This window comes from Sarcophilus harrisii, chromosome 1 (genome assembly GCF_902635505.1).
Source record: "Sarcophilus harrisii chromosome 1, mSarHar1.11, whole genome shotgun sequence".
Lineage (NCBI taxonomy): Eukaryota > Metazoa > Chordata > Mammalia > Dasyuromorphia > Dasyuridae > Sarcophilus > Sarcophilus harrisii.
The window spans coordinates 546,609,467-546,633,174 of record NC_045426.1 but is presented as its reverse complement, the minus strand read 5'-3'; positions in this window follow the sequence as shown (position 1 = coordinate 546,633,174).

Below are 23,708 nucleotides of genomic sequence, written 5' to 3'. Positions count from 1 at the left end.
ACTCCAATATACTACAGAATTTTTTTTTTTATTATAGCTTTTTATTTACAAGTTATATGTATGGGTAATTTTTCAGCATTGACAATTGCTTTTGTTCTAATTTTTCCCCTCCTTCCTCCCACCCCCTTCCCCAGATGGCAGGTAGACCAATACATGTTAAATATGTTAAAGTATATTATACCACAGAATTTTTAAAATACTATTTGTTTTAATGTAATTTAATATAAATGAGTATCACATTTTCCCACTAGAATAAGTATCAGATCTTTGCATGAATAAAAAGCTATTATTTAAAAAAAAAAAGGAAAAGAAATGGCTGATCAAATTACTGTTTAAAAAAACCAAACAGGTATCAAAAGATCTAGATTCCTTTTTTTTTTTTTATGATAAAAAGTAATTCATAAGATCTTTATTTATAAGGCTTTTATTTTTTTTTTTATTTTTTTTTTTATTTTATTTAATAGCCTTTTATTTACAGGATATATACATGGGTAACTTTACAGCATTAACAATTGCCAAACCTCTTGTTCCAATTTTTCACCTCTTACCCCCCACCCCTCCCTAAATGGCAGGATGACCAGTAGATGTTAAATATATTAAAATATAACTTAGATACACAATAAGTATACATGACCAAAACATTATTTTGCTGTACAAAAAGAATCAGACTCTGAATTATTGTACAATTAGCTTGTGAAGGAAATCAAAAATGCAGGTGTGCATAAATATAGGGATTAGAATTCAATGTAATGGTTTTAGTCATCTCCCAGAGTTCTTTTTCTGGGTATAGCTAGTTCAGTTCATTACTGCTCCATTAGAAATGATTTGGTTGATCTCGTTGCTGAGGATGGCCTGATCCATCAGAACTGGTCATCATCTAGTATTCTTGTAGAAGTATATAATGATCTCCTGGTCCTGCTCATTTCACTCAGCATCAGTTCGTGTAAGTCTCTCCAGGCCTTTCTGAAATCATCCTGTTGGTCATTTCTTACAGAACAGTAATATTCCATAATTTTCATATACCACAATTTATTCAGCCATTCTCCAACTGATGGACATCCATTCAGTTTCCAGTTTCTAGCCACTACAAAAAGGGCTGCCACAAACATTCGTGCACATACAGGTCCCTTTCCCTTCTTTATAATCTCTTTGGGATATAATCCCAGTAGTAACACTGCTGGATCAAAGGGTATGCACAGTTTGAAGATCTAGATTCTTGTTCTACTTCTGCTACAAATAGCTATGTGATCTTGGGCAAGGTTTATTGAAGGGCTGCAAAAAAACAAATTAATTCTAATCCACTAAATGATCAATCATAATTTCAGAGATCTGATCAAGAACAATTCCCACTTCCTAATCTAGAGATGACCGCTAATATGCCCAATAAGAAATGCATTTTTGGATGTTATCAATGTAGGAATTTGTTTTTGTTTGTGCTTAGGATATGAAAGTCATTCTTTTTTCTTTCATTCATTCTTCCTTTCTTTACTTTTTTTCTATAAATGGCGTTTAGTGGAAAGGAAGGGAAAAATGAATACTAGATATATATAATATATATGATAGACAATTGTTAAGTATTTTTCTGTATTTTTCCCATCTTTCTTTTAAAGTATGTATTACAAAGGATGGCAGAAGGATACACTAAATAATGAATAGGAGATAAAAACAAAAGATATCAATAAAAATTGCACTAAAATAGAGAAATTGGATTATAATGGGGAGTCTACAGTTTCATCACTATTTTAAATGCCTCCCTATTGCCCCTGATAGCTGGCCCTAATTCCTTCATCTCCCTTGCCCAAATACAATTCCAAAAGTCTATTTTTCTTCTCCAGAAAATCTAATCCTCTTAATTCAATTCTAGCTTCAAGGCCAAACTCCCAGTCAACCAGTCTTATAGTCTAGTTGTCAGCCAGGACTCCCCAGTCTCTCTCTCTCTGTTCTTTCTCTCTCTGTCTCTCTCTGTCTCTCTCTCTCTGTGTCTCTCTCTGTCTCTCTCTATCTGTGTGTCTCTGTCTCTGTGTGTGTGTCTCTCTGTTTCTGTCTCTATCTCTGTCTCTCTTTCTCCCTCTCTCTGTCTTCCCCCCTCTCTCTCTGTCTGTATCTCTCTGTCTCTTTCTCCCTCTATTTCTCCTTCTCATTCTCTGTCTCTTTATCTGTCTCTCTTTGTCTTTGTGTGTGTGTGTCTGTCTCTCTGTCTCTGTCTCTCCCTCTCTCTCTCTCTCTCTCTCTCTCTCTCTCTCTCGTTCTCCCTCTATTTCTCCTTCTCTCTCTCTGTCTCTCTTTCTCTGTCTCTCTTTCTCCCTCTATTTCTCCTTCTCATTCTTTGTCTCTTTATCTGTCTGTGTGTCTCTCTCTCTGTCTTTGTGTGTGTGTGTCTCTGTCTCTGTCTCTCCCTCTCTCTCTCTCTCTCTCTCTCTCTCTGTCTCTCTCTCTCTCTCTTTCTCCCTCTATTTCTCCTTCTCATTCTCTGTCTCTTTATCTGTCTCTCTTTGTCTTTGTGTGTGTGTGTCTGTCTCTCTGTCTCTGTCTCTCCCTCTCCCTCTCTCTCTCTCTCTCTCTCTCTCTCTCTCTCTCTCTCTCTCTCTCTTTCTCCCTCTATTTCTCCTTCTCATTCTCTCTCTTTATCTGTCTGTGTGTCTCTCTCTCTGTCTTTGTGTGTGTGTGTGTGTGTGTGTCTCTGTCTCTGTCTCTCCCTCCCTCCCTCTCTCTCTTCCTCTCTCCCTCTCTCTCTGCCCCCCCTTTCTCTCTCTCTCTCTCACTCTCTCTCTCTCTCTCCCTCTATTTCTCCTTCTCTCTCTCTGTGTCTCTGTCTCTGTGTGTGTCTCTATCTTTGTCTCTGTGTGTCTCTGTCTCTGTCTCTCTCCCACATCAGGACCTGCTGACTTTATCTCCCCTGCGCCCCCTCTCTTACTCTGAGACTGCCCCCACTAGCCTTGTGCAGGCCTGCATCACCCCCGGACTACCACAGCAGCCTGCTGGTTGGTCTCCCTGCCTCAGTCTCTCTGTTGGGACCCATGCCCCACTCCCGTCCCTCCCAGGTCAGCAGCTGCCCCTGCCTGGGCCCGGTTAGAAAGCCCTCTGTATCTGGCTTCTCGCTACCTTTTTGGTCTTACACCAGCGTTTGCCACTTCTCCCTCACACATCCTTGCAGATGTTCCTACGTTTCCTCTTCCCTTTCTGAGGGAAGTCTTTTCGCTGACCCCCTCCCCTCCCCACTCCTCTTCCTGTCTCAGCTAAAGCTCCCCTTTCTGCAGGGAGCCCTCTTCTAAGCCTCCTTAAGCCAGTGTTTTCTTTCTATTCATGATCTCCCAGTTTATCCTGTTTATATATGGCTTGTACATAGATGCTTGTATACGGTTTCCCCTTAGACTCTAAGCTCCCAGCCAACAAGGGACCGCGTGTACCTTCCGTGCTTAGCATAGTGCCTGGCACTAGTAAGCACTTAATGAAATCTAGTTGGGGGGCAGCTGGGTGGGGCAGTGGATAGAGCACCAGCCCTGAAGTCAGGAGGACCTGAGTTCAAATCTGGTCTCAGACACTTCACACTTCCTGGCTGTAAGACCGGACCGGTCACTTAACCCCAATTGCATCAGGAAAAAAAAAAAGCGCAGAATAGAATCCATTTGGCTGATGGTCCATCTGGAAGTCGTGGTAAGGACTTTTCCCTGGGAGGAAAATGCTCCTTTGATTTCCAGGTGTGGAATGAGCCATCATATTGTTATTTTCAGAGAATAGGAGAGTGGAGTGGGGTGGGTGGGTTTCTTTGGCCCTCTGGAAGCCAAGGCTGCTGCCTTCCCCATTGCGTTTTCCCCACAGAGCTGCTGAGGCAGCAATAAAAACACAGCAGAAAACCCAGTTAGCTGGCCAAGACCCAATCCAACTCAACCGTGTTCAACTCTGCTCCTAGCCAAAACAGAGCCAAGGGTTGGCCTGCCTTAACCCTATTGTGCAACCTTTCTAGTCTTTAAACATTGGAGAGGTCACTCTGCCCTGTTTCCTCTGACACGTTGTCCTAGTCACCAGCCCAGAGAAAGCACTCTTTTTCTGAAATCCAAGGTGAATAAATACATCAAGGCCGCAGTAAAATTTAGCTCTGTCCTCAAAGAACAAATGTCTTTTCAGGAAGCATTTTATTTCATGAAGCCAATCTAGGACACCAGGGATTCTGAATGCATGTGATTCCAGTCAGGCAGGTCTGTCAGGAAACCCTAACTCTTGGATTAAGGACTCCCAGAAAAACAAACTTGTAGCCAACTGAATATGGCTCTCTGGTCTTCCTTCAACTGCAGCCAGGGATGACAGGAATGGAATGCTGGGTGGAAATGACCTAAATTACCTCACCTTAATTTTTGTAACTTAAAATCCCAAACCATTCTGTTTGCTTATCAGTACCTCAAGATCTTAGCCAATCTTTAGTCATATAAATACATATATAAATAAAAAGGGTAAGGGGAAAAAGGCTTGGGGCCCCAAAAGAATTTTTTAGGGGAAGGAAGATCATTTGTAAAAACCAAACAAAAGTAAACAAGTTATTAAATATTTCCAAAAATCAACTCATTATCTACACCAGTGGTTCTCAAAGTATGGTCCAGAGAATCCTGGGGATCTCTGAAACCCTTTTAGAGGGTCTACAAATTAAAAAATAGTTTTTATTTCCAATATAGTAAATGTCTATAAATATAATCCAGATAAACAAAAACTCTTTGGAGAGATCCTCAATAATTTTTAATAGGATAAAGATACTGAAAACAAAAGTTTGAGAACCATTGATCTACACAGATCATCCCTCCTCAACTAAGAAAATGAGTTCTCTATGTCAAATGTGACATCATGCTCCCATCTACATAAATCTAACATGTTGGAGTTATCATTATAGTCTTTCATATCTTTTACATCTAATAGATATGATGTCCTGTCCAATCTTTTTTTTAAATGTTATTGATGCCTTTTGTTTGTAAATCAATCATTTTTAGATATCACCTCCTACCCTCCCACAAAAAAAAAAAAAAAGTCATGCAAAATCACTTGTTAGAGTTCATGCCTAACCACATAATAACTTTTAGCATTGGTAGTCCCCTCACCTCTCCTCCAAAAGACGGGACATGCTTTCTCTTCTCTTCTCTTCTTTGGTGTCCATTCTTGCTTTAGAATGTCTCACAGGTATCTTTTATTTTTAATTTCCATCTCTACCCACCCAACTTCAGAAATTTTCCAGGAATATTCCCTAGTTTTATCACCTTAATATGGCTCTTTCCCTAACCGAGTATAACTGCTAGTAGCTCATCTATATACCAAAATATGAAACAGATAGAAGCAAATTTAAGGATCTGTGGTGAATTGTAGAGAATTGTACCCTATTACAACCTAAGTACTATTCCATCACCAATCAGCCAGGGATTAAAACAACATTTTCCTGTCTGGTTTCTTTGCCTCCATTCTTTCCCCTTCCAATTCATCTTTTGCACTGCTGCCAGAGAAGTGCTCATTTTATCAAAACATCCTCTTATTCAAAAATTATTCAGTGGATTCCCAGACAAGATCAAGTCCCCATTCTTTTGCCTGGGATTCAAGGAATTCTGAGAAGATACTGGTTTTTTGGCTTCAAATATTCTTCTTTGATAGGAAGAGAGCCACATTAAAAAAATATATATCCTGATGTCTTTTTCCCTCCCACTCTCCTTCCTTTTTCCTTTTATTCCTTCCTTCCTTCTTTCTCTTTGTCTTTCTTTTTTTCTATTCTTTCTTTCCTTCCTGTTTCACCCCTACCCCCATTCCTTTCCCCTCCCCTCCCCTCTTCTTTTCTTCCTTGCTCTCTTTCCCTCCTTCCCTTCCTTGTTGACATTTCAAATTCAGTCATCCATATCTGATACAAAACTTATTATTTTCCTCTGCTCCAAATTTCTCTACTGGAAATACCATCATCCCAGTGATTCAGAGTCATTCTTGACTTTTCTTTTTCCTTCTTGCCACCCAGGGTCAGCTACGTGGCCCAGGGGAGAGGGTGCTGAGTCTGGAATCAGGAAGACCTGAACTCAGATACAGATGCATTAACCATGTGGTCCCGAGCAAATCACTTCACTTCTGTTTGAAGCCATTTCCTCATCTATAAAATGGATATAATAATAATATCTACAAAATCAGATACTATAAAGCACTTAGTGCAGTGCCAGAGCTAGAGTAAACACTATATAAATGTTAGCTATTCTTAGTTATTATCAATAAACAATTCATTGCCAAATCCTGTTGATTCTGCTTTGTTACATTTCTCTGATCTGCCTCCACTCTATTCGAAAAGTTAATAAAATTCAAGTCCTTACAACCTTTCTCTTGGATTACTGCAATGAGCTTCTAATTAGTCTCCCTGATTCTAGTTTCCATCCTTCCTCCAATCTGTTCTGTGTATCACTGCCAGACTTACCTTCCTAAAGCACAACTCTAATGTCATGATTCCCCTGATCAAAATTCTGAAATGTTCCCCATTGTCTGATGAATTGGGTCCAAACTCCCTGTGGGCCTAACATTCAAGACCCACCACCATACAACTGAACCAATCTTGTGCACTTTGGTCTCATACCACCCATTCATTCCTTATGCTCCAAACAGACGAAATTACTTATTTTTCTCCAGGCATACCAAGAATCTCTTTCCCTCCTCTCTTGTTCCTTAACTATCATTTGCTGTTCCCAAGAACCTTCTTAAACTGTGGTTCTCAACCCCAAATGGGGTTTCACAACTGAATGTGAAATTATGATTTATTATTATTAGTATTGTATACCTATTTTATACAGCTGTATACTTTGGGAACATGTAAAAACTTCTCAAATGAAAAGGGATTTTAGGTAGGAAAAATTTAAGAAGTCAAGTCCTAGAATACACTTTTTCACACAATCTGTCAAAATCATAGCCAAGCTTTAATATTCATATCAAATGCCATTCTCTTCAGCATGAACCATGTGAATCCTTGAAGTATTTCCTTATAACCTTAACGCGTTTGACACAGTCTACCTTTTATCACGGTACCTATTTGTGTATTTATACACAAAAATCTCCCTTAGATAGTAAGCTCTTTGGAGACAGAGACTACATTTTATTAATTTTTCACTCCTTGAGGCTTCTAACCAATTATAAAAAAGTGTCTATTAAATAGAAACTCTCCCTGACCAAGCCAGCCCACATCCATCACCTTCTTCTCTCTTTCTTATAGAACTTTTTGTTGTATCTTTCATTGAAGCACTTACTGTTCTGCATGGTATATTATTGTATATTACTGATGCAGATAAGGAATGATAAAGATAATTAATATAAATAATCATATAATTCAGGGCTCAGATCAGCCAGAGAGAAACACCACCAATGGCACATAAACTTATTGCTTTTCAAGTAAATTGGCCATCCTTCTTTCATCTCCACCAATCTACCCCCTCCATCCTTGACAGGATCAGCCTTACATTAGAAGAATCATCCAAGAGATCTGTCCAGCATGATTCACTCCATTTGTTCTTTCAATCAATCCCTTTCCAGGATCTGCATTAGTTTGACATGATCCAGTGGCACTTTTAAGGGAATTTTTCATCCTAGCTAGGGGAAAAGATTGCTTCGGCAGCAACCAAGTGATGTCATGGGGCCCATAGGTGAGTAATTGGTCCTAATGACTTGGAAATGAGTTTGAATTCACTTTGGGCAGGCTGTATAAATATATACTGTATAATTGCATGCTCGTGCTTTTGGTGGGGAAGGGGTGGAGGGGAGGAGGGAGTATTGTTGTGAGCCACCCTACACAGCTGGTGTTATTCCCCATTCTCTTCTGCTCTCCAGGCTGAATGACATTATGTTAAAGGAACTGCTGAAGCACAGACAATGAGCTAAGAAAGTGGCAATTCACAGCCTATTAACCTTGGATTTTTTGGAAGTTGCGCCACTCCCATAATTCCCCTTTGCAGCTGGCTTTAAAAATCACAGCTTCTCTAGACATCCTTACTTATATAGATTGCAGATTTGGGTTAAGAATGGCAAAAAAACAAAAAACAAGAACAAAAACACAACCAAAAATCAAAAAAACAAAAAATAACCACCACCACCACCACCACCCCCATCCCAAAACAATAGGAGAACCTCTTGGTGTTCAGAGATGGTGTTCTGAATGGCAGAAACAATTTTCCTTCTTCTCTTCACTCCCTCCATGCTCCACTGGGAAGAGTAACCAGTCTTATATCCCAACCAATTTGAATGATTTCTAAATCTACTCACAATCTCACTCCCAATCTCCAGAAAGATTTTTCTAACTGATTGTGAAGAAATGATCCTTTCCTTCAACATAAATGGAAATCTCATGTTTAAAAGGATTGTACATACATAACATATCAGATTTCTTGCTGTTTTGGGGAGAGGGAAGATAAGGGAGGGAGAGAAAACCAATCTGGAACACAAAAATGATTGCTGAAAATTATCTTTTCGTGTATTAAGACAAATAAAATACTCTTGAGAAAAAGAAACATTAGTGATTTCAAGTGGGTTTGACAATTAAGTGCTGTATGAATGTACATTCAGTGAACCTACTGGGTTGTATAAATCTCTCTAATTTGCCTGATGTTGGGGAGGGATATTACTTGGAAATCACTCTGAGGAAAAGGGGTGGAGCCATATTAATGTGCATGACTCCTAGGGTAGTCTTTCAAATAGGGTAGCCTCGTGGCAGTTAGAAGAACTGGCACCAGAAGCCTGTAGGAGGGACCTTTCAGTCCAGTCAGTTCTACCTCTTTAGTCTTTCTCACATTCATCCCCTATGTTCCATTCCAATGACCAGTTTCCTAATTCAGGCCCTCTATTACCTTACTTGAATTAACATATTAGCCTCCTAATAACTGGCTTTCCAATCTCTAGTCTCTCTCTCTTTTTCAGTTCATTATCCACAACAATGCCAGAGTAACTTTTTAACATCTAATTATTATCAAGTAACCTCTTAATTCATAAAATTTCAGTGGTTCCTCCCCACTTACAAAATAAAATTCAAAATTTTTAGCATGACTTTCAAGAACTTTCATGTTTCAACCCCTAACCTATTTCTCCAGTTTTAATTCCCATTATTTCCCTTTCTTCACTTTAGTTAAACTAAACTACTTGCTGTTCCCCATGCATGCTCAGTACTTTTCCAGCCCCATACCTTTTGTCCATAATCTTCCCTCTATTAGGAAAACTCTATTCAATCTTTTGTCCTTCACGTATTATATTTCCTCCAAAAAATCATCTCTAATCTCTACCTCCCACAAGTTCTTCTTCCAGTACTAAGCACAGTGCCCGATACATAGTAAGCATTTAATAAATGTTTATTTATTGTTCCCATGACACTTTGTGCTTCTCCTATGGCACTTTTCATATTCTGTCTTTGTTATAGTGATTTGTACAGAGGTACATTTGTACTTCTCTTACTAGATCCTGATCCTGAAGAACATTATATTTAACTCCTCAGAGCGCACAAGACAGGATGTGAGTCTAAAAGTCAACTGTAATCTCTGTCTAGTTGAGTCTCTAATTCTGAAAAGCTGTTTTGAGGTTGAATTATTTTAAAAAAGGACACAACTATTAACTTTTTCAAAGCAGAAAAAATAAAAAAAATACAAAATAAACTCCTAACCTTTCAGAAAAGTTTTAAGTTGTGCTTTATTTTAGCACAATATTGCCCTATTCCTTCTCCCACCAATTCTCCAGAACTTGGAGGCAGGAGCCCTGAGTTCTGATCAGCCCTTATTCTGCTGCTTGCTTAATTGGGTGATTTGGGGGCACATTACTTAGTATTTTTGAGTGTCAGTTTCTTCTACACAATGAGAATAAAGATAATACCAGCTACCTTATCTTGTGAAGATCAACTAGGATGATATCTGGATGTGAAAGTATTTTATAACTGTAAAGCACTGTATAAAATGTCATTCAATTTATTTATTTTCAGGCTTTTTCATTCATATGTCCCAATGCCATGAGAACTATGGATCTCATCAGCAGGACATTAGCAATGGGACCTGGGCAGAATATTTTAAAAAGGAGTTAATTACCTTTTCCCTTCATGATCCCTTTCCCTAAACTAGTTATTTCAAGTTCCCCAAAAGGTCCTTGACATTTGACTGACTGGCTAACCATCTTCCTACTCCTCGAGAACCTCTGAACTGCTGTGTCATCTAAGATATAATAATAATAATAATAATAATAATAATAATAATAAACAATAGAGTACCTACTAAGTGCTAGACACTATAGTAAATCATTTGACAAATATCTCAAAAATCTATATGTGAAAGTATTTTGTAACTGAGGCCCAATGAAGTTAAGTGGTATCAAGTCCTCAGACTTTAGTGTTCTTAACATAACCCTTCACTATATTGTGCAAGGCATCTGTCAATTATAGCAGTAATATTAATAAAGCTCTCCCAATATCACTAGGTAGCTTTCAGTATTTTAAGATAATGCATTGAACATATATTTTGTAAAGTATAAAATAATAAATTGTTATTACTGATAGGAATATGATGCTTAAGTCACTATTACTTAACTATTTTACATGGTTATTATTACTTGTTGTGGACGAGGAGAGGAACAAAAGAGTTCTAGAGTATCTTCCTCCTTTATTCAGACTTCTCCTTACTGTGGAGAAGAGAAACCATGATTTCAGGCACTGGGGCAAATAGATGAGCCTTTGGGTTCTTTTTTTCCTTTCATGTTTTTGCACATTTAAATTCACACAAAATTTTCATAATTTTTGGTGTTTTCTGTATCATTTTTTCTTAAAGATTGGATTGCCTTTGAGTGTAACAGTTAAATATATAAATTGATGAGATTGATGGGGAGCTACTCCTGAAGTCAAGGAGACTTAAGTTCATGACTCAGTTCTGATACTGGTGGTGTGATGCTGAGTGAATTAATTAACCTCTCTGTGCTCTAGACATCTCTCTAAGACTATAAATTGCAAATAAGATGCCAACTTGAATTAATAGAAGGAGTTTTTTTTTATCAAAAGTTCCCTATATCAATGAAATCACAGGTCCAGGTCCTATGTTTATAGTTATACATATATACATTTTTTAAAAGTTCTGTTAATGCCTGAGCAATAATGTCCCTAGAGATATAATTGCTATTTCATTAGGATACACAGAAGGGGCTGAAATTAATCATTTTCAATAATAAAACATTTTGAATTACTGAATCTTTGGAACTTAGAATTGCAAGAAACCCCAGTAGTCATTGAGTCTGAACTTCCAAGCTGTATCCAAATTATGAGGGTACCTATACCTAACCAGGATTTTTGCTAAGTGTTAGATCTTAAAAAGTTACCTGAGGAATGTTACTCCAATTTCATATGAGAATCAGTGGGAAAACAGAGTTTTACATATAGACTTTTATTTCACAAATACTCCTTGAAGTAAAAGTCTGTTCTATCAAGTTCTAACTATCAATAACAATTTATGATTTCCTGGGTATGGAAACTCCCTCAGCCTATGCAGATAGAGACTTCAAGTAGGGAAATCTTAGAGGGTTGCCTAAGGAGCAAAGTTTTTAAGTGACTTGTTCATGATTACTTACATAGTAAAATGCAATACTTGAACCCAGGCTTTCATGACAGCAAGTCCATCTATTCAGTAAATTAGAATGCTTTTCTTTCTTGATTATCACTGATATTGAGAAATATTAGCAATAAAAGCTTGCAATCTTTATATATTTGCCTTTTATAAAGATTTATTATCATTTACTTTTTCTACACTATAACCCCATTTAATTAAAGTGGAATAGATACCCATTTCTCCCTTCTTACAGATAAATAAACTGAGGAATGAAAAACAAATTGATATCCAGCTTAGAAATAATGGGCCTGTTTCATTTGTATTTGTGTATTCCCAATACCTAGTAACTGATACATAGCAGTTAATTAATAAATGTTTTCTGATTGATTGATTATACTATTTGTTTAAAAAGCTAGCTTAATATCATTTTCTGAGAAGTACTGGAAAGAATGATTAATTGATTTTCACAACAGTCAGGGAAAAGTAACTTTGGTATCCTTTCATTTGCTCATTCCTTTCATCCTTGTCTCCATTAGTGTCAATCCTCTGAACTCCCACTTATTCTCAGTTCTTTCTTGTTTACACTTCATCTGCCCCAAGGACATGGACATTCTCTTCTATGGATTCCCTAGTCTAACCCCTAGTATTTATTTTATACCAGAAATTGAGAATGACTTGCTGTTAAAGGCAGCAGTTAGCCAATTGGCAGCATTTTCTCAAAATGACCTTGTGAAGTAGAAAATTTAGGAACTATTACCTTTATTTTATAGATGAAAAAACTGAGATCTCCCCAAAAATAAAATTAAAAAATCAATATCCAGCTCTGAATATTTTTTTCTGGCTGTCCTCCATGTTTGTAATATTCTCCTTCTTCATCTTTGTCTACTGGCATCCCTGACTTCCTTTCAGTCCCAACTGAAATCCCACTTTCTATAGGAAGCCTTCCTTAACCTGTCTTAATCCATTTAATGTCTTTCCTCTCTTAATTATTTCCTATTTATCTTGGATATGGCTTATTTATAATATTTGTTTGCTTGTTGTCTCCCTCATTAGACTGTGGGCTCTTTGAGAACAAGAGGTGGTCTTTTGCCTCTTTTTTGCTTCCTCAGGGGTTAGCAAAATGCCTGGCACACAGTAGGTGCTCAATAAATGGTTATTAACTGACTGACTAACATAAGGTTGGCCATTCAAGTATCATTATCTCCATTTTACGGATAAGAAAACTGAGGTTCACAGAATTGTAATGATTTGTTCAAGGTAACAAAATACACAGATACTAAGCTCAGGCCCTCCTGTGCAATTTTATATTCTAATGATGAACAATGGAATCTGTTACTCTTTCTCTTTTTTTTTTTAATCTTTTATTTTTTTAATTTTTATTTTAATAGTATATCATTTTTTCAATTATATGTAAAGATGGTTTTCAACTTGCATTTTTGTAAGATTTTGATTTTTTTCCTTCCTCTCTCCTTCCTTTACCTCCCTCTTCCCAATCCTCCCAAGCATTCTGATATAAGAACCTGTTACTCTTAAGAAAGTGTGAAGCTACTGTGGCATCACGTGGACAGAAATTATAAAGAGTAACAAAAGTCAAAGTTCCCAAACCCCCCCCCCCCAAAAAAAAGATGTTTATATTAAAAAAATAAAAAACAAAACCAATGGAGGGACAATCTTTTGGATTAATGCAATTTCTATCTTTTGTATTTGAGGGATCCCTAACCTGTTATAAAACTCTTTAAGTGAGGGGTCCATGAGCAGAGTTCTGAGGATCTATGAACTTTAATGGGGAAAAATTTACATATTTATTTTCATTAAGCTGTAACTAAAATTAAACATTTCCTTTAATTACTTTGAGTTTTTATTCTGAGAATAGCTTTTACCATTGGCTTTACCAGCATGACCAAGGGATGTATGACATGTTTAAAAAAAAAGGCAAGAGTTTCTGTTTTTTAACAAAAGAACTTGGAACAGGGGGGAGCAAGAAATAGAATGGAATGTATCTTTGGTGATCCTATTATACTATCTATATCTTACCAATCAATAAATACAAACTAGTGCTTCATAGCTATCACTTAATAGGGCTACCAGGGAACCTCTCAGAGAAATCAGCTGTCCTGAATTCAGGGACAGAAGAACTTGTCTAGAACTCTGTCTTGGGACACTAGAAACTGCAGCAGTGTTTGAGAATTCCTAAAGTGACAGTTTCCAGACTAGGTAATAGGTTTGGCTTTGTTCTGACTGAGGATCTAATAATCATTTTTACATTGGAATGCGCAGACAAGCAGAGGATTGCCTGATTGAGTGTGGTATAAATTCCAAAATGAAGAATTATGCTGATATCTGAGAGAAGTGCCTCTGCTTTTAGTCTTTTCTTGTTATAATCCTCCCTTCCCCCACATCTGCATTTGATAAATGTCCTCATTTGTCCTCTCCTAGTCTGGATTATTCATTTGTCTATTCCAAATATATACATTCCTAGTGAACCAGAACTGGCCAGGGGAAAAGAGGAACAGAAAAGTTCCAGGAGGTGGATGCTAATAAATAGGAAAATCTACAGAGAGGGGAGAAGTGGCTAGGTGGTATGGTGGGTAAAGTGCCAGGTCTGGAGGTGGCAAGCCTTATTTTCCTGAGTTCAAATCTGGCCTCAGACACTTACTAGCTAGCTGTGTGACTGGACAAGTCAACTTAATGCTGTTTGCTTTAATTTTCTCATCTGCAAAATGAACTGGAGAAGAAAATGGCAAACCATTCTAGTACCTTTGCCATGAAAATCCCCCAAACGGGTTATAAAGAATTGGACATAACTGATCAGCTTCAAAGAGAGCAGGGCGGACAGTAGAGGGATGGAAGAAAGTGGCAAACTCAGACTTACACACATATTCAATTCTGTATACAAGAATGCAAGAAAATGAGTCTGCAAACATACAAAACAACAAATTACACTCATTTTTTGGACTCACAAATTTCTTTCTCCTTCAACATTTTCTTTAATACTATTAATTCCCCTCAAACTAGATAGGGATAATGATTTCCTTAAAATGTAAGCTATTTGAAGACTGGGACTATTTTCAAGTTTTTGTCTTTAAAGCACTTAGCATAATGCTTTTTATTTGTTGAATTATGTTAGATAATCCAGCCTTAAAAATAGTAATTTGTTCACAAGTTAGCTTAACTGATGTTCATAATAACTCTGTTAGACGCTCTATTGTTTCCATTTTTAAAAATGAAGAAACTGAGTGTTTGAAGTTAAGTGATTTAGCTAAGTTCATATAGCTAGAAAGTAGCAGAGTCATAAGAGAAATACATGTCTTTTGCCTCCAACTCATGATAGTACTTTTTCTATTGATTTTTAAAAATTTTATTTCTTTAAGGCATCCTTAGAAACCTTAAAGAGAGAAAAAGAAATTACAATATGTATATAGTACATGAAAATAGAGTTTATATAAATTGGCTGTATAAAAGTAGGTAGATACATGTGCATGTATGTATGTTGTGCTTAGGTCATTTTAAAAATCAATTGAGAAAGTTATGCCTTCCTCACCCTTCCTGTAATCAGCCTTCCTCAAAGCCTGTGGGGAATACAAGCACAAGACAGAAACCCTGACTTATTGTACCTTAAGGACAATTTGCCAAGATAAATTATATGTATATGTGTGTGAGTATAGGCAATGGGACTGACTTACCCAAGATCACACAAGTAATACATGTCTGAAATTGGATTTGCACTCAGGTCCTTCTGATCCAAAGCCCTATCCACTAGCTGTTCCTTGACAGAATAAGTACAAATTTGTTCCAGGAATAATTTATTACTATTGTTATTATTTGTAAGGCCATAGTATATGGCTGTTGAGCTCAGCTCATTAGAACTAATGCTAAAGGAGACCAGGGCTGAGACTTTGCTCTCTACTTGGAGCACAATTTGAATCCTAACCTTGGCCAGACTTAGCTTGTGAAAATTGAGGTAACCAGGGACTGAGGGAAAAAAAATCAAATAATCAGCAAAACCTATTCCCATTTCTAAGAAAACAACTCAGAGCAGTTCCTTCTGACAGCTGGCCAGTAATTTCATTTTCATATATGAAGTATATTGCATTAAATTAAATTTGCAAGGCTGCAGATAATCTAATATCATTTGTCAGATGAACATGTCCATGCTGGCCTTGGGTTTTGGAGGCTGTTTGAAAAATGCCTGGAAATTCACATTGCTAAACTACAATGGATTTTACATTTCTTCAAACCCTCTGTGAACATTTCATATGGGAGAAAAAAAGCATCCTGGTTGGAAAACAGTAGAAGAGTTTTATGAATGTGGTTTGTCTAATAGTTTCACTTCTTAACCAAGGGGAACCCTTTGCGGTATGTCTTACACATGAAGGATATTTTCAGAAGTGGAGAATTTGGTTGTGAACAAAATAGGAATTGCACTTTGTTATTATCTGTGTGGACAGAAAGGGTGAACAGGACAGAGTGATGACATTAGGACAGTATGTTTTGCTCCTAGAAGCCTGGAGGCTTATTGGGTTCCAGTCTGGCTCAGGAATGCAAAAATAGATCTGAGAAGTGTCAGAACACTGAACTGCTCTTCTGGAGGTGATTCCAGACCTGACCCAGGACTTGCAGGTTTGGAGAATTTCTGAGAATCTAGTTGTGGGGAGGAACAGTGATTTGAAGGGGAGAGAAGTTGCAGTGAGAACTAGGCTCTGAATTCTCTACCTTCAGAGAGACTTTGAAATGTCAGAAGAGAAATTAGAGCTGAGAATAGGGGAGAGCAAGAGGAAAGAAGCAGTCCACAGAACCCTATTCTCTTTCTGGTCCAGTCTTCTCAAGCATCCTTGAGATGATTAAAAGCCAATCTCAGGACTAATCTTGGATTTGACATGATTATAGGAAGAAGGAAAAATAATCTATACTACCAAGTTTCACTAAAATTCCCTTATTTTTTCATTAAAAGGTTTGTTTTTAAAACTTTGAGTTCCAGATTCTCTCCTTTCTTCCCCCTCTCAGTCCCATGGAGAAGGGACATGTTACTCAAAACATGAAATTCCTTTAAAAAAGGAATTTAAAAAGAGAAAAAAAAAATCCCTTTCACTCTAGACATAGGAAAAGAGGATTAAAAATGTGAATACCTTGGGGGGGAAATCTGTGAAATCCAGTTTGTGGATAAAATGAAATCATACTTGTAAAGTACTTCGCAAGTACTATGCAAATGCCATCATCGTCCTCATTATTATACAAATATCAGTGGCTTTCTTGTTTCCAGGATGGGCTTTAGGAAGTAGGGAGGCATTTAGACCTGAAGGGGAAGAGAACTGAATTTGCCCTAGGACTCAGAAAGCTTCAGAATGTGGTGGAGAGCTGACCTTATTGATTTTGATTGGTGTGGTGGGCCCGAGGTACTGTGTGTCCGTGGCAGTCGTCCACACGAGTCCTTTCTCAGGAACTACGGCTTCTCCTTGCTAGAACTGTGGGGCTGGGCCCGGGAGGTAGATACTGGGTTCGGTTTTCCCTGGACAGGGCAAAAGCAAGGGACTTTTCCCCCTCGTGGCCCCTGTGGAAGAGCCGAGCATTGGGGACTCTTCCTTCCTCTCTCCCTGCTGATCCGAGCCCCTGACCACCCCAGGAATTCTCCGGTGCCTTAGTTTCCTCAGAGTCATGAGTCCTTTTGGACGAGCTGAGGTGTGACTTAATAGCTTTCGCCAAGAACCAAGTACAGTCCTATTATAAACAGTAACTTCTATTCTTAGGAGCAGCGGGTTGCTCATCTTGGCCTCTTTACCCAGAGCTTCTGAACCAGTGCCAGTTCTATTTCAACAACATGGGACACAAGCTAAACACACAAGAAATGATGGTCCAAATTTAAGATAAAAAAGGAACCAGCAGCCGTGGGCCTCTCTAAGAAATTCTTAATTTGTATGAACGGTGCTCAAGCTTGATCACTATTCACAAGGCTGAATTTACTTATGTATATGTATTTATATGCATATTATAGGTTTATATACTATGTATAAATAAATAAAAATATGCAAATGAATTTATATAAGAAACAAATATGCAAATATACATATGTATATAGATGTATATTCACACATCTAGTTTGTGAGGCTTGGCAACTAAGACCTTCATTCAAGGGCAGAAAACACTTAAGGAGGAAGAAGCAAAGTCTTTTCCACAGTCCTCACTTCTGGCTGCTTTCTGTTTACTTCTTAGTTTACCTCCCAGGGTGTTTAAAAGACTGTCTTGTAAATCCCCCTCCGTCTGAAATGGCTATTCTGCCTCCTTTCCACGGAAGCCCCCACAATCTGAGCATACTGGCCCAGGGTTATTTATAAACATGATGTCAAAGATTATTTCGACTTCTGCTCTCTTCCCCTTTTCTCTACTCCTCTTGTAGACAGACCTACACAAAATTAGAAAGAGGCTTACAGTGTCTCAGGTAAAAATGACTGTCCATCAGCCAGCATTTACCTCCTGTGCATTCGTGTTTCTTCACCGTCTCATTCTCCAACATTTGAGCCTTGTTGACTTTTCTGTCACAACAAATATAACATCTGCCCCCTTTTCTCCAATCGCAGAGCCACTGCCCTAACTCACTTCTCACCTGGACTAACGCAATAGTTTCTTAAATTTGCCTCGCTGCCTCTTGTTTTCTGCCCCTTCCAACATAGCTGCCAAATTGATATTTCTAAAGCACAAAAGTGGCTATATTGTTTCTGTTCAAAAAACTCTCCTGGTTTTCCATTACCTCTAGGGCCCAATGCAAACTCCTCTGACTTTTAAAGCCCTTTACGATCTGTCTCCAGCACACTTTTCCAGGTATGATATATGATACACTCCACCATTCCATGGCCTGAACAAATTGGCTTTCTTGCAATTCCTTACATACTGTATTGCATCATCCTGTCTACAAGCATTTGCACAGACCCCTTTTCTATAAATGCTCCCCACTCACCCTTGCCCTTTAGAACCAAAATGCTCTCTCTTCAAAACTCAGCTCACACCTCCCCTCCTACCGAAGGCCCTTCTTAATGCCTCCTTCCCCCATCACTAGTTTGAATATATATTTGATATTCACTTATATGTGGTTTCTCCTGATAAAATGTAAACTCTTTGGCAATAAGAACAGTTTCATTTTTTTGTCTTGATCCCAAGCACCTAATCCAGTGAATGGCAGATAATAAGCGCTTAATAAATGTTTGTTCATGGATTGTGAATGTGCATTCTCTTCTTCTTTACTTTGATTTTTTAGAATCCCTGGCTTTCTTCAAGCCCCCCCCCCTTTTTTTTTAATTAAAGCTTTTTATTTTCAAAAGATATGCGTGCATAATTTTTCAACATTGAACCTTGCAAAACCCTGTGTTCCAATTTTCCCCTCCTTCCCCCCACCTCCTCTCTTAGATGGCAAGCAATCCAATATATGTTAAACATGATAAAATATGTTAAATCCAATCTATGTATATATATATTTATGCAATTAATTTGCTGCATAAGAAAGATCAGATCAAAAAGAAAAAAAATGAGAAAGAAAACCAAATGCAAGCGAACAACAACAAAAAGAGTGAGAATGTTATTTTGTGATCCACACTCAGTTCCTGCAATCCTCTCTCTTGGTGTAGATGGCTCTCTTCATCAGGAGATCACTGGAACAAGGCCACTTTCTGTAGGAGGTCATTTACAATCCTCCCATTTGCTAATGCCTTCCTTTCTAAGGGAATCTTCCATTTATTCTTTATGTACTTATTTTTATACATATTGTCCTTTCTATTAGACTATGAGCTCCTTGAGAACATGAATTTTCTTTTGCTTTTCTTTGTATTCCTAGCACTTAGCAGAGTGCCTGGTACATAGTAGGTGTTAATATTTACTGACTAATATTTTTAAAAGGCTATAAAAATGTTGATTATTAATATTAAACTTGAGTGGGGGAGTTATAAAAAGGCAGAGGAGGAGGTGCTCTCTTAGAAATAAATAATATATGGGTTTGATATATATTAAGTTAAGTGAGCTTTCCATAAATAATTCTTAATCAATTTAACAAATATTCATTAAAGTCTACTTTATGCCCAGGAATCAGTAAAGTTAGGTAGAGGAAGAATGGGACTATGTTACCTGTCCTCAGAGAACTTTCAAAGTTGTTGGGGAAACAAAACCTAGAGACATGTGACAACTAGAAAATAATGTAACAAAATATCGTCAAGGACCAAAACATTTGTCATGGGTAATAAATGCCATAGGCAGGCAGGAAGGGGAGAAATTAAAGCTTAATGAAAACATTTGAAATGGGTCTTAAGGGATGTACAGTAATGTATAGGATGGTGGTGAGAGTGTTTCAGGCTGGGATTAGGAATGAATAAAGTTTTAGCAACAGAATGTTATCGACTTGCTGAAAAAAAACAACCCCTCTAAAAAGCATTTCTTCTATGCATTTATGAGTCACTCTAAATGGGGGGAGAGGAAAGAAAAAGAAGTTTAAGGATTAGACTATCCCTGATCTTATGCATTTTAGTTGTAGAGACATGACAATTGTATATGGACTTAGGAATTAGATACTCCAAGACAAGGCAATACAAACTATGCACACTTGCCAAGGGAAGGTAAAACAAGAGCTAAATGAATGGGTGTGTGTGTGAAGTTGATTAGAGAAAGCTTGGGAAAATATGAATTTTAAAGATGGCAAGAGATTGATATGAATGGCTGGAGTGGAGGTCAAGAGATCAGGCCAGTAGTGTTTTCCTCTACAAAAAGAGAAAGAAATCTCAGTATCTGATCAACTTTTCTCTTCTTGATATCTTAAAATTTATTTATTTATTTTTTGATATATTAAAATTTAATTTCACAGATTTTAAATGAATTTGATCAATCACTTCAAAAGTTTCATGATTTCCTAAATGTGACTGACTCCTCTCATTGTCAGAGCAATATGCAGGAGTTGGTAGGTGCCCAAAAACATTCATTTACCTTTGGCCAACTTTCCTGTAATGATCCTCCCTCTCTGAATTTAGCTGGTCTAATCTTCCCACCATGGTTGGCCCTGGTACACAAAACCTTTCCAGTTGATAGAACTTGCCAGAACTTTCCTTTAAATAAAGTGGACTTTGATAGCTCTAAGTCACTTATCTACCTGCTCATATGAGATACTGGAATAACATCTTAATGGAGGGTAGACACTTTTATCTTCTATTAATTATAGCTGTCCCCTCATGGTTATACTTTAATCCTTTCATTTCTGAGCTCCTCCCCCTTCTTCCTCCACATGAGGTTGGATCTAGAGTATATAATTAAATAAGACTACCTGGTATTTGTTTTCATTAATTATTTTTATTGTTTCCTCCCCCCCCCCCCAATTCTTTCCATCTTTTGATATGTTTAACAGCTCTAAAGAAAGGAAGAAAAATGTTTAAAAAAAAAAAAAAAACAAAAAAACCAAAAACCCAGAAAATGCCAAATGGGTTTCTCTTCTCCATCACCCAAAGGGAAAGGAAAGTGATTAAAAAAACAAAAACAAAGACCCACACATCTATTTTAAAGGCCAATGTTAGAGTATGAAAGAAAAGGAATGAGAGAGAAGAGAGATAGGAAAAAGAGAGTTGTGGGTCTTGCCAAGATGGCAAGGAAAGGAAGTTAATCAGGAGACAATTACCTCATTAACAGGAAAGGCTTTAGTTGCCTTTGAGGCCACTTTATTATCCTTTTCAGACTGGGTTTAAGCAAGGGAAAACAACACCAGTCTAATCCAAATCATTTGGAAATGAGTTAAATTCCTTCCTTCCCCTATTCTCAGCTTCCAACAATCAAGATGGGCTTTAATATGTTGTAATCTGGTGTTGTTAGCAATGTAGATAAGACCAAATACATTATTTCAAGGGCCAAGAAGTGAATGAATTCAGTAGATGGTGCTCAGGGTTAGTTAACTGACCAGAAAATGAGCAACAGAACAGCTACATTTTTCCTTTTCTAAGTGTCCTTCACATTTCTTTTGTCCTTAGGGAGCTTACATTCTAAGGAGGAGAGACAATTCAGGAGGGGTGGCCAAAAGAGGGAATAGCTGGGAATTCCATATAGCCCGATCAAGTCAAGAAGAATTTATTAAGTGCTTATTATGCTGCAGGTACTGTGCTAAATGCTTGTGATACAAATAAATGGAAAAATAAATCTCTGCCCTTAAGAAGTTCATATTCTAATGGGGGACACATGTAAATAATTATATACAAGACATCCATATTCAAATCCATATATGTGTTTATAACACACAATTTATGTACACATAAGATTTCTCTATACATATAGATGATTATATACGATACAAAACTACTACGTACAAATAAGCTATCTATACACACAAAATACATACAAAACATATAAATAAGTATGTACATTATGGGATATCAGTAGATATGTATGTATGTGTAACATAAACACCTTCATACATGAAACTATATATGTAAAACATGAAAATTGTGCACACACAAATTATATGCACATGCATATGTATATATAACACAAAACATTCATGTACAAACAATATATGCAAGTACAGCATGCAAATAACCACAATAACAACACACAAGGAACTAGATAATACATGACATAAAATAGATATGCATATACAATATGTGACTATGTACAAGAAGATACACAATATATATATATCAATGTATAAATAAAATATAATGTGCAGGTATATATAATATTCAGACAACTACACACATGATAAAATATTTATGTTATATAAAATACATACATATAAATAGTAAACTGCAAGTAATCTGAGTAAAAAGACACTAGTATTAATGGAAACTGCAACAAGCCTCTTGAAGAAGGTAGGATTGGAACTAATTTGTTACTTGCTGGAAGATAGGAAAACTAGAAGGAGGTGAGGAAGGAGCATTCCAGGCAAAGGTGTAGGGATAAGGAAGGCCTTGTTCAAGTATAGCCCAAAGGCAATGCTAATGGATTGTAGAATACATGGAGGGAAATTAAGTATAATAAGATTGTAAATGTAGGAAGGGGCCACAAAGTGAAGTGTTTTAAGAGCCAAACAGGTTTTTATATTTGATCCTGGAGGTAATAGAGAACAATAAGAGTTTAGTGAATAAGTGATATGTCAGATCTATACTTTAGGAAAATGACTTTGGTAAATGAGTGGAAGAGGGATTACAGTGGGAAGAGACAAGTTAGGAGGAATATTCAACAGGTTATTACAATAAATAGTATAGGTGTGAGGAGATGGAAACCTGAAGTAGGATGGGAGCTTTGTCAGAGGAGAGAATGGGCCAGATATAAGAGATGATTTAGTGATAGGAACAATGGCAGTATAAAAGTCTAACAGACTCAAAATTCCTCAGGAAAACTCATGTGCCAACAATTCAGATACTGGCTGTGTGGTCTTAGATAAGTCATTCAACCTCTGAACTTAGACTGAGTTATTCTAGTGCTTTGCAAGTGTTAAGGGGCTATCCATATAGATTTCAGTTGTTCTTTGAGGACAGGGATGATATAATTTTCTTTCTTTTTAAAATTTTTCCTGTTCATTTATTTTTATCTTTTTGTTTTCAAAATATATGTATAGTTTTTCCAACTTTCACCCTTGAAAAACTTTGTGATTCAAATTTTTTTCTCCCCTTCTTCCCTCGACACCCTCCCTTAGCAGCAAGTAATCTATGTTAAATATGTGCAATTCTCTATACATATTTCTACAATTATCATGCTGCACAAGAAAAATCAGATCAAAAAGGAAAAAAAAAATTAGAAAGAAAAGGAAAAGCATGCAAACAACAAAAAGAGTGAAAATGCTATATTGTGATCCACACTCAGTCCCGACAATCCCTTCTCTGGGTGCAGTTGGTCTTCTTCATCACAAGAACTGGGATGGAATTGTGGAACTGGCTTGAATCACCTCACTGTTGAAAAGAGCTACATATATCAGAATTGATCATAGAATAAGATGATATAATATTCAATCTTCATATGTCCAATATATTGTCTGTATTTAATGAATTTTTGTAGAAGTGGTGGTAATAATTGACACAAATTGTGAAGCATTTTGGGAAATGGGAGTAGTAACAGTTATGATATGAAACTGCAGGTAGTTATTCATTATCCTGCCTTCCCCCCAAAATATTTGGTCATTAACAAGAATATAAGATGAAAACAAGAGGCCAT